Here is a 12,608-nt window from a genome sequence, read left to right as displayed (position 1 = left end):
TTTCTTTCTTTCTTTCTTTCTTTTTAATATATATTTTTAAATATTTCCTATCTCAACATTATATCCTATCTTAATGCTCACTTTGGCAGCACATATTCTAAAAATTTGGAATGATACAGAGAAGCTTAGCATGGCCCCTGTGCATTGATGACACGCAAATTTGTGAAGCGTTCCATATTTTTCCATCATCCAAACCACATACCAAACTGTCAGACTTCCATTTCTTAGAAGTGATCGGAAAAGGCAGTTTTGGGAAGGTTCCCCTTGCATGGCATAAAGCAGTTTATTAAGATAGGAAATGATGATAATAATAATAATAATAATAATAATAATAATATAGTGTGTACAAAACAAGTGATGCACAATGCAATTGCTCACCACCCACTGACCGATGCCCAGCCCATCCCCGATGAGCCGGCACCCCACCCTGGCTAGCCACCCTTATATATTGTTTAGCATGATGTCAGATGATACAGAGTACTCCTTTGTCCAGTTAGGGTCAGCTGTCCTGGGTCTGTCCCCTCCCAGCCCTTGCTGCACCCCCAGCCTGCCCGCTGGCAGGCCAGAGTGGGAAGCTGAAAAGTCCTTGGCTTGGTGTAAGCATTGCTCTGCAGCAATTAAAACATCAGTATGTTATCAGCATTCTTTTCATCCTAATCCAAAACATAGCACCCTACCAGCTACTAGGAGGAAAATTAACTCTGTCCTAACTGATACCAGGACAGGTCCAAAGTCTGATTCTTTGACAAAATTAAGACAGCCAGAACCATAATCAGGATCAGATTTACAAGTAAGTCTGCTTAAAAAAATGGTACTTTTTGCAGGTGTTTCATTCCACAGAAGTGTTGGTATCAACTAAGGTTTTCAGAACTGGCTCATAGTTTTGGCTCCTAGAGAATGTACTTTTTTTTTAGGAGGTATGCTAAGCCAAATTCTCCAGGAACCCTAAACCATACTCTACAAAAGAGAAACAATACATGTATACATCCTTATGCTTATCTCCTCCTTATGCAAATTTCATCCTTATCCATTTATCTGAAATTAAATTATGTTGGGTCAAACATCTGAGAATGTTGGTGATGGAGCAGTTTTACAATTCATTTTCTATGTCTTCAGCAACACTGGACTAAGCAGGTCTTGAGTTCACCAGCCTCTGCTTACTGGTAGCGTCTCACATGAGGCATTGCCCTGCAACAGTTGTGTCAAAAGAATTGACTGTCGGGTCATACCCTAAGTTAGATCACTGAAATGATTTGGGCCGAATACAGCATAAATTCTTTTTTCATAGAATCACAGAATGGTTGTGGTTGAAAGGGACCACTAGAAGTTTTATATGGTAGAAATCCCTGCTCAAGCATTGGCACTTAGAGATGGTTGTCTAGGATTATGTCCAAATGACTCTCCAACAAGACAGACTCCACAACCTCATTGGACAATCTGTTCCACTGCTAACATTTTAAACAACCACTAGCCAGTCTAATAGCATGTGGATAACTGTATCAGCATATTTTTTTGGGGGGGGGGGGCAGATAAAAATAATTAAAAAAAAAACAACACAGAGGCTGGCTTTGCCAACCTCAGTTGTCTTGGTGTGGAGCTATACTATGTTTAACCAGCGTTCTGTTCTTCACTGAGTCCTTATGTGTGGATGGAGATGAAGGAAAAACAGATAGGAAACAACAGCCACTTAAATAGGATATCTGAGCAGCTACATTTCTTGGTTTTTCAAAGTAATTTACTTATATACATTTCTTTAAATAGACTCTGCAATAAAGTAATCACAAATCTCATATGTTCAGGAGGCATATTCTTTGCCAATTCAGTTTCAAAAGAGATGTAATTCACAGCCTGGCTTCCTACTGTTTGTGATTTGAGTTTTCTTTACACTGAGGGAAAAAAAAAAAAAAAAAAATCTATTAACTATTCAGGAGTACAGAAAGCCATGCTGCAAAACTGTGATGAAAGCATTTATATGCAGAGAAACAGCCAATATATAAAATGTTACTTCTATCATCTATATCTGCAAGAGTGAAGAGCAATGCTCACAGCAGAGCAGCCGGGCTTCATTTCTATGTAGACACTGAAATAAGAGACCAGCTTTTGAAAAACAGTTCAGCATATTAGATGTCCAGTAGCTGGGAGCTTTTTTGACAGAAGGGTTCCTATTCACGTACTGAAACAGATGAGAGAGAAATACTTTGATATGTCTGATGATCTTGACTAGTGTGGACATATATTATTCTGCCTGAAATCTGTGAAATTCAGAAAGTTCCACTATTTTTGGACTCTAAAACAGGAACTAATCTTTTGGAAAAACCTGCCTTGCATCTAAGTCAATTAGGAAGAGCTTCATATGCCTAACAGAACCTAAAAACTATAGGACAAATTTACAGCACTTTCCATTTAATGCCATACTACTTTATTTGCAGGGCAAGAAAGCATCTGTGACTACTCAAACAAAAGGGATTTTATTTACAAAATATCATCAGCCTCTTCTTCTTTCTCCTCCCAAAAAGGGAGAAGCTGTCCCAGAAGAGGCACAAACATAAAGTCTCTTACAGTCCAAAAAACATATACACATACATCATAGATACCAACATATACTTGCATATACATGATTATTAGATGGGAACTGCAGCTACCTGAACATATGGCAAAGCCACAGGCAAATCCACATTCAAAAGAAATAGAGGTCAGTAGAAAATAGAGCAGTGCCCTGGGGATTTTTTCAATGTAGACAGCTTGTCAGTGCCAAAGACAGCCTGAACTCACAGGAGAAATAAAGATGTAGTATACCAGTCACTACAAGTGAGTCACTACAAGTTATAGGTAGTTTGCTAATGTAAAAGTCAGTAGCATGCGTAAGGGCACAGCCTAGCCCCAAACTTCAGCACGTGTCAGCTGCAGGAAATTCTGAAGGCAGAAACACCACTTATTAACATCAAGTGAGATGTATTTAAGCACCTGTCTCAACCAAAACATGGAGAGTATCAAAGCCAAAGCCTGGAGAGTGTCAGCTGGTATGAAATACTGTTAAACTAATTCAAACCAGATGCACAGAAAACCACCACAGATATTTGAATGAAGGCATCACTGAAAAATGAGCACCTGTCAACTTACCCTGCACTCTTCCATCAGATCAGCAAAGGCCAGAAGGTACAACCACTCAGGCTGTCCTTTCTCACTCTGCCAGAAATGGGGTCACATGGCAGAGTAAGCCAACTGAAACCAGAAGTTATCAAGTTATCACAGAAAATTTCCAGTGCTACAACTGAAGAACTAAGAAGTGCTTAGGACACAATGATGCCACTGGTTATGGTTTGTTGTTGTTGTTGTTGTTGTTTTGAATGTTTGTTTTTCTTACAAATATATATATATATATATATATATATATATATATATTTTCATTTAGCTTTTAGCTCTCATTCAGCTGGAGCAGAAAGCTGCTTCAGAGATCAGACAAATATTAACGAATCCATATAACCCCATCAACAGCTAAGCTGTGTTTAGAAATGACTGTTCAGTGGAGTTGATGTGAAAGAATTCACAGAAGTACGACCTCGGTCCTCCCCCTGGGCTCTGTGTCTGAGATTATGGACACAGAGAGAAAAAAAATCTTGTCATTGCCTTACATATTTTCTTGGAAGGTGCATGTCCAATAAATAGAAAACAGATGCTGCTGAATATTTTATGATTTTTCTCACTCCTTAGCTTCCAGAAATGTTTAATAATTAATAGGCCCAGGGGAAAAAAAAAAAAAAAAATCTATTCCTGTGTTTTGAAACAGCAAGAGATGGCTCTATCTAATGTCCTGTCGCAGAAGACTTATTATGTACAGTAACTTTCTTGAAACAAGCAAGCAAACAAACAAACAATAAATAAACAAAGATCTCACTGAAAGTTTGATAAAGAAAAGGGCAGAGAGGGAATAATTTGAGCCTGATGTCAATCATAACATTATTATTTTACAGGGTTGGGAGTTAAAAAATGACAGTAAAACGTTTAAGTGAACAGAATTAAAAATGCTACTAGAAAAATCTCTATAAGAAAATGCTGCTAATAATGTTCTATGTCTCAAAAATACAGTTTCTTGTCTCAGTTTATTTTTATTATATTCACTTTGTTCAGTTTCTTCATAAAGCCTTTCCCCTGAGCCTCTCTTTGACATTGTAATGGATCAAATACACTGTCTTCCATAAACAAATGTATTGGGTTTACATGACAAGGTTTTAGTAGCAGAGGGCTGCAGGGGTGGCCTCTGTGAGAAGAACCCAGCAGCTGCCCCACATTAGATAAGGGCCATTTTCAGCCGGCTCCAAAGGACCCACTAGCTTGTCAGAGCCAAGCCAGTAAGTGTTGTTTGCACCTCTGTGAGAGCAGATTTAAGAAAGGGGGGAAAAAAACAACTGCTGAGACACAGCAGCTGGGAGAGAGGAGTGAGAAGTAGCCCAGCAGCCCCCAAGGGCAGTGCAGCAGGAGGGCAGGAGGTGCTTCAGGCACACAGCAGCAATCCCTCTGTGGCCTGTGGAGACACCCCTGGTGGAGCAGGCTGTCCCCCTGCAGCCCATGGGTCCCACATGGAGCAGATCTCCACGCTGCAGCCCATGGAGAAGCCCCCAGTGAAGCAGGGGGATGTGGCCTGGAGGAGGCTGTGGCCCATGGAGAGCCCCCACAGGAGCAGGACCCGGGCCAGAGCTGCAGCCTGTGGAGAGGAGTCCACGAGGGGGGGGGCTGGGGGGAGCTGCTCAGGTTTCCTGAGTCTGCAGTGTGCAACAAAAATATTACTGAATACAGTTCTCCCTGTCTGGGGACAGAGATTAAGTTATTAAGGGAATATTTTCTTTCCAAAACTTAATTTATCATCAAGGATGCACTTTTGATAACCTGAGTTTTAGCCCACCCATCCCAGTAAGGTTGGATGAGCAGAGAACTTTAAACAAAGAGAACTTTAAGCATAGTAAGCAGATACAAAATCGTTGAGTGTCACAGAGGTATAAAAGATGACAAAAGTAAACAAGATTTTCTTTTTTCTCCTGTAAATTTATTGACATGCCCTCTACCAATGGCCATCCTAAAGTAAATCCATCATGAAGATAACATCACATAATCAATGTGTTTGGAGGGGACCTTGGAAGGTCTGTGGTGCAAGCTTATGCCCAAAAGCAGAATCAGCTGTGGGGTCAGACCAGGATGCTCAGGGGTTTGTCCAGCTGGGGTGTAATGATAACCTCCTTCTCCAAGTCTCCAGAGTAGGACACTCTGCTGGACCTCTTACCAACAAGAAGGGGCTCACTGGGGATGTGACAGTCAAAGTCAGCCAAGTTCAAGCACAAGGAGCAAGCATGCAGAAGGTGGAGGCAGGTACAGATAATCTGGAAGGAATATAGAGACATTGTTTGAGCATGCTGGGATGAGTAGAAGAAAGCCAATGCCCATATGGAATTGTATCTGTTCAGGGATGGGAAAGACAACAAGAAAGACCATGAAAAGTACCTAGGTAACAAAAACAAGGTTGGGGAAAATGTGGGCCCATTGCTGAATACGATAGGGAACCATGTTACACAGGACATGAAAAAGGCTGAGGGATCCAGTACAGACAGCAAGGAAGACTGTATCAAAAGCCTTACTGAAGTTCACAAAGACAACATCCACTGCTCTCCCCGGGTCTACCAGACTAGTCTTTTCATCAAGGAAGTTTATCAACTTGGTTACATATGACTTTCCTTTGGTGAATCCATGCTAGTTTGGTCAGATCTGTTGTTTGTTTCTTTATTTGGTTTGCTTTTTCAAAACTAATGCCAGTAACCAGAAATTACATGCCTGGGGATTTGTTCTGACCTGGCAGCAGAAAAGCTGCACAGCTCGCCGAAGTGATGGAGGCTAAACTGTGCCATCATCTGGTGTGGTGAGCATGACCAAGAAAGAAAGAAAGAAAGAAAGAAAGAAAGAAAGAAAGAAAGAAAGAAAGAAGGAAGGAAGGAAGGAAGGAAGGATGGAAGGATGGATTAAAAAAATATTAATAAAAAAAGAGCAAGTCAGAAACCAAGAAGACAGAAGAAGAAAAGCCAAAGCAAAAGCCAGTTCCCTGACAAAGGAGTCAGACCTCCTGGCAGGACGAGTGCGTGAAAATCTTTACTTTTTCGACCTTCCTACCTTGAAAAGGTGGAGGAAGATATGCTTTAGGTGCTAGATCCAAAAGCACCCTCGTTCCAGGCTTGATCAGGCATCCTTGCAACCTTTATTGTGGCTAGTCCTGCAAAGCACAGTAACCTCAAAATCTCTATTAGTCTGAAGACTTTTTTTTTATCACCACATCTGGTCTCCAGCAAGAGCACACTGTTTATTTCAGTTTCTTTGTGAGTTTCACATAATATAGTTATACAAAACACAAATACTACACATAACAAAATCTGTCCCTCTGAAGGAGGGTGCTTGTCACACTATGGTTTAATTGTTAACCTGTAGTTCAGTTCAGTAGCAGGACCATTAACTATTCTGCTGACTTCTGGGAAGAAGGTGTCTCTACCCAGCTGTGTTCAAGGGAGAGTTAAATTTTAATAGGTAAAGAATAATTCAATAATCCCTTAAAATGAACATTTAAACTGTCCACATAATGAAGTTATATGTCACAGGAAGTAATGGAGAGGAAGCTTTTTCATCCAGGCTAAAATCTATATATTTAAGGATGCAGTTGTCGCTAAATCAAGATCTTCCTGACTGAATGCTGAACTCAGGGCAAGACTCTCTCAATCAGAAACTAGACCCTAGTCACAGATCTTTGTACCATCAGGCTTTTAGGTGGACAACACAATAAGAGAGACCTCTCTGACATCTCAGGGAGCTGCTTGAAGCATGTATAGATAGGAGCAAGGCTTTTGTTTCCATATGAATGTTTTTGAATCTATATTCTTTGGTGTCTGCGTTAATTCTTGTAAGAAAATTCTGTTCTTCTACCTTAAGATACACCTGATACTACAAGAATCATCAAAGTAATTAGCTAAGAGGAGAGCATCTCTCAGGTATCTGAGAGATGGAGTGGCCCTCTATGCTCACAAGAGGTGGGTTTCACATGGAGATGGTGTGCTTGGCACTCAGGGGCTTTGCAGGGGAGTGGTATGGATGGTAAATTGGCTAAGAACAGCACCAGGCAGAGACTTCTCAGCATGCAGCAGATACAGAGCACATGGGAGAAAATCATGTTTACAGGTCTGTCTGCAAAACCACTATCCCCCCATCCACCCTTTTCTATCTTCCCCCCCCCCACCCCCACCCCACCCCACCCCGAATAGTGCAGGGGAAGGGGGAATGGGAGTCCCTCCTTCAGGACCATCCATGAAGTCCATCCCCCAGGAGCAAACTGCTCCAGCATGGGTCCCCCACGGGCATTTAACACAGCATGGCTTTGATCTTGAAAGGAAAACTGTAGGCATGCTACAGTCTACATATGAGAACAGTAATCTAGGGCTATTGTGCCTCATCTGTTTGAATCTACAGGCTGAGAGGCAAGAGAGAATGAAGTGTAATGAGAGAATGAAGTGTCATCTCTTGTAACTAAGTTTCCCCCCGCATCCAGTAAAGGATGGAGATTCTCCTTTGTCCTCCTTTTTGTGTTGATGTATTTATAAAAGCGTTTTTTGTTATCTTTAACGGCAGTAGCCAGAAACTTAGTTACAAGAGATGAGGAAAAGGCGGAGGTGCTCAATGCCTTCTTTGCCTCAGTCTTTAGCGGCAATATCGGTTGTTCTCTGGATTCCCAGTACCCTGAGCTGGTGGAAGGGGATGGGGAGCAGGATGTGGCCCTCACCATCCACGAAGAACTGGTTGGTGACCTGCTACGGCACTTGGATGTGCACAAGTCGATGGGGCCGGATGGGATCCACCCAAGGGTACTGAAAGAACTGGCAGAGGAGCTGGCCAAGCCACTATCCATCATTTATCAGCAGTCCTGGCTATCGGGGGAGGTCCCAGCTGACTGGCGGCTAGCAAATGTGACGCCCATCTACAAGAAGGGCCGGAGGACTGACCCGGGAAACTACAGGCCTGTCAGTTTGACCTCAGTACCAGGGAAGCTCATGGAGCAGATTATCTCGAGAGTCATCATGCGGCACTTGAAGGGCAAGCAGGCGATCAGGCCCAGTCAGCATGGGTTTATGGAAGGCAGGTCCTGCTTGACGAACCTGATCTCCTTCTATGACAAAGTGTCGCGCTGGGTGGACGAGGGAAAGGCTGTGGATGTGGTCTACCTTGACTTCAGCAAGGCTTTTGACACCGTTTCCCACAGCATTCTCCTCAAGAAACTGGCTGCTCTTGGCTTGGACTGGCGCACGCTTTGTTGGGTTAGAAACTGGCTGGATAGCCGGGCCCAGAGAGTTGTGGTAAATGGAGTCAAATCCAGTTGGAGGACAGTCACTAGTGGCATCCCCCAGGGCTCGGTGCTGGGGCCGGTCCTCTTTAACATCTTCATTGATGATCTGGACGAGGGCATTGAGTGCACCCTCAGTAAGTTTGCAGATGACACCAAGTTAGGTGCGAGTGTCGATCTGCTCGAGGGTAGGAAGGCTCTGCAGGAGGATCTGGATAGGCTGCACCGATGGGCTGAGGTCAACTGCATGAAGTTTAACAAGGCTAAGTGCCGGGTCCTGCACCTGGGGCGTAATAATCCCAAGCAGAGCTACAGGCTGGGAGATGAGTGGTTGGAGAGCTGCCAGGCGGAGAAGGACCTGGGAGTGATAGTGGACAGTCGGCTGAATATGAGCCAGCAGTGTGCTCAGGTGGCCAAGAAGGCCAACGGCATCCTGGCTTGTATCAGAAATAGTGTGACCAGCAGGGCTAGGGAGGTGATCGTCCCCCTGTACTCGGCTCTGGTGAGGCCGCACCTCGAGTACTGTGTTCAGTTTTGGGCCCCTCGCTACAAGAAGGACATCGAGGTGCTTGAGCGGGTCCAAAGAAGGGCGACGAAGCTGGTGAGGGGCCTGGAGAACAAGTCCTACGAGGAGCGGCTGAGGGAGCTGGGCTTATTCAGCCTGGAGAAGAGGAGGCTCAGGGGTGACCTTATCGCTCTCTACAGATACCTTAAAGGAGGCTGTAGAGAGGTGGGGGTTGGCCTGTTCTCCCACATGCCTGGTGACAGGACGAGGGGGAATGGGCTAAAGTTGTGCCAGGGGAGTTTTAGGTCAGATGTTAGGAAGAGCTTCTTTACTGAAAGGGTTGTGAGGCATTGGAACAGGCTGCCCAGGGAGGTGGTGGAGTCACCATCCCTGGAAGTCTTCAAAAGACGTTTAGATGTAGAGCTTAGGGATATGGTTTAGTGGGGACTGTTAGTGTTAGGTTAGAGGTTGGACTTGATGATCTTGAGGTCTCTTCCAACCTAGAAATTCTGTGTGAACTCTGTGTGAAGTGGATGCAGAGAATGGACAAAATGGGTATAAATGAGAAAAAAAAAAATAAATAAAAAAATAAAAGGATTAGCTGATGTGAAAAATCACAATAATTTCAGCAAAAGTCAAGAAAATAGTTTGCACGGACTGATATTCATCAATTTTTATGAACTTCCAAAAACCATATACATTATTGGAGAAACAACAGGGGCAGCTATTTCATTTCCAAACAGCAATCAGAAGTCTACTTTCAGCGCAGAGTTGGGAGATTCAATAAGAATTAGATTTTACGAATTAATGCACTCTGAATTCTGTTATTTTCTTCTTGAAAGCTAAGAAAAAATTGTTCTTATGGAAAGAATGGATTTTAAATTATTATGAAGGGGCATCAACAGCTATTTGTGAATCATTGCAAAATATTCTTCCTTCACACATGAATAATAGAGACATCACAAATGCTAAGTTTGTTCTTAATGCTCTTAAGTTTGACAGGACTTAAGTAGGATGAATTCAGTTTTTAAAAAGATTCTATCCATACAACAAAACTCAAATTATTTCATTACATGTTACCTTATCAAAACCAAACATAATGATGGCCATAGGATGTACGAAACAGAGTCAGATATCTCTGACTATTAGCCATAATAATAGGACAACAGCCAAAATATTTTATGAGCTTTGTATTGGATTATTTGGTGTTTTATGACAAATATAAACAGGTGACTATTATGGCAGAAGTATACATCAACATTATTTTATCAGATAGCCTGAAAGACAGCAAAGGCACAGATAGAAGCCTTAAAATGAACAGCAGGAGCTGTGCTCCTACAGGCTACTCTATTTGCACACCTGTTACAAAGCCAGGTTTTTATATTTTTAAAGTTTTTTTACGAGGTTATCCACCACTGTGCAATACTTAAGAGTAGGATAATATGTTGCTGATACACTTTAAGAAGTTCTAAACATTATTTTATTTGAGAATTCACCAAAATTATGTTCATTAAAATCTGTCAGGGAAAGAAACTAGAAATATGGGAAATAAACATTTTAATGTGAAATACTTTTCAGATCCAAAGCAGAAATCTGTGGAAAAATCAAAGCTTCAATACAAAAACCGAAGTCTGAGGTGGGAAAAAACATGTATAGATTTTTGGCTTGCACTCCTGCTCTGCCTAAGTGTTCTATTTTATGGCAACTAATTTTCTTAGCAGAAAGTGTGTTGATTTCACTTTAAAAATCCCTCGGCTTTTATTGCAAGATGAAAAAAGCCACTTCTCATTTACTCTAATCACAATTTGTGACACTAATGTGTTACTTCAGTATGAGTTTATGCAAATAAGCCAAATAAGCCTGCTCTGTGGGGAATACACTGCAGCAATACACAATCCTCAACTAAGCAACACAGCTGCAGAGGAGAAACTCTCACAATGAGGTAAAATGTATTCATCAGGGGGCAAAGGATGGGCATTGCCTTGAACATTACGGGATTTGGAGCCAGCATCAGGAAAAAGAATTTGCAGAGCTCAGTCTTGCTTATGTCACAACCACCAGGGAGACCAGTTTTGAGAAACTGAAGTTATTTCCAAACATGCATGCTTCAGCTTCTCCTGCTCACCCCCTCCAGGTTAATATAATTTTCTGGACCTCCAGGCCTTGATATAATTGTGTCTATTCCCCAGTGATTCAGGCTACTGTAAAACCCAGAGAAAGATGGAGAGAACAGGGTCTGGGGTGTTGAATGGTACATGGAGGGTTGCATGGGAGGAGGCTCGACTTGTGCTCCCTGGGACCTCTGCTAGGTGACTTGGTAGAACATGTAGCACGTGCAGCATGCTCCAGCCAAGCAGATTATATGAAACATCCTGCTATTCATTTTTAAGTTGCACAGGTACTGCTCATGGCTCATAACATAACAAGAGAAGAGCTCTGTCTCACAACTGGACTTGCTGCTCAGGAGTTGAGTAGAAATGTCTCTGGTGCAGATGCAGACAAAGAAGACTTTAATTCATTCTCCACTGTCCTTGTAAGTAAAACACAACATGGGAAGAGAGTTCAGAAGTTAGGTTGTCAGCTAGTAGGCTTTCTTTATGGTCTCTTCAGAAAACAGATGGAATGGCTGGCCAGAATTTGAAAGATTTAAAAATTGCTTTCATGATCAGGACATGTCAGTGTACCTTGCTTCCAATCTTTGTTTTCTGTCCTGTGTAGTTAGGTCACTGTTTTTTCTGTGAAAGACTGGCTTCAAATCCTGGGTCTGCCTGGTGTGGAGTACCGTGGAGATGCAGCAGTGCTGTCAACTATGAGGTCCTGCAGTATTATTGATAATTTTGCAGTAACTACACACAACAGAAGGGTGATAACAGACTGCACATGGCCACATGGCCAATCATTTAGGTAGCCTCGACACTTTGAGTCAGTTTATGGCCACGATAAGCTGAAAATCTATGATCTATCATGTGACAATGAAAGCTGCAAAGCTGAGGATTTATTTTATTTCTTTTTATTATCTTTTTTAGATCAGAAAACTGAGAGCACTTTCAAGGCTAAGGTTGTGCTAGTAGAGGGTGATCTTAAATACTTGAAAGACCAAAGATCAATTCGTCTTAAAGAACAAAAAATTAGGCTCATCACTAGTTTACAAATGAACTTTTTATCAAATGTAGTCCATATAATTTTTCTACTCCTGAATCTTTCCAGATTTTCAAACTTTAGCTACCATGCATAGTTTATTCCCACGACAGATAAATAAAACACCATGAAATCAGCAATTGTCAGAAACAGAAGCACTGAGAAATAAATGAAAAACCTACACAGAGGTTTATTCAAGAATTTAGTGGGGCTGGGGGTTGGAAAGGCAGAGCAACTATTTTCTTAAATAAAAATAACCCAGTCTTTCTTTACTGTTTTCTTCATTTCTTGATTTTAACTGGCAAAAGGATTGTCAAATATCTTTCTTTTGCAAGGTATTCCAAGCCTATCTGAAAAAGGAAATATCTGAGCATGGTTAATTGCTCAGATTTCAAGCTAAACTTATTAAAGCTAAAATAGTTTGGACACAGGTCTGGCATTGCTCTGTTGCTTTGTCCGTCCTGTGAGAACAATTTACACTGTTTTAGGACTCTATCTTTTCAAGCTCAAACAGAGCTTAGGTTGTGTTTGCTCTCTGTCCATCTGGAGAGGAGAAAAAACAAATTTAGAAGGAATATGTGAGCACATAGTGTGATCTGAAGT

The 12,608-nt window shown here is 41.9% G+C and overlaps 1 non-coding gene across 1 annotated transcript; it reads left to right on the top strand.

The window, feature by feature from the left end:
* The first annotated feature begins 73 nt into the window (after positions 1 to 73).
* Positions 74 to 182, top strand: LOC118156794. Its single transcript, XR_004746447.1, has one exon. It is a non-coding gene; the product is annotated as a U6 spliceosomal RNA (small nuclear RNA).
* The last annotated feature ends 12,426 nt before the right edge of the window (positions 183 to 12,608 follow it).

The sequence above is a fragment of the Oxyura jamaicensis genome, chromosome Z (genome assembly GCF_011077185.1).
Source record: "Oxyura jamaicensis isolate SHBP4307 breed ruddy duck chromosome Z, BPBGC_Ojam_1.0, whole genome shotgun sequence".
Taxonomy (NCBI): Eukaryota; Metazoa; Chordata; class Aves; order Anseriformes; family Anatidae; genus Oxyura; species Oxyura jamaicensis.
This window is presented reverse-complemented; position numbering and strand designations above follow the sequence as displayed.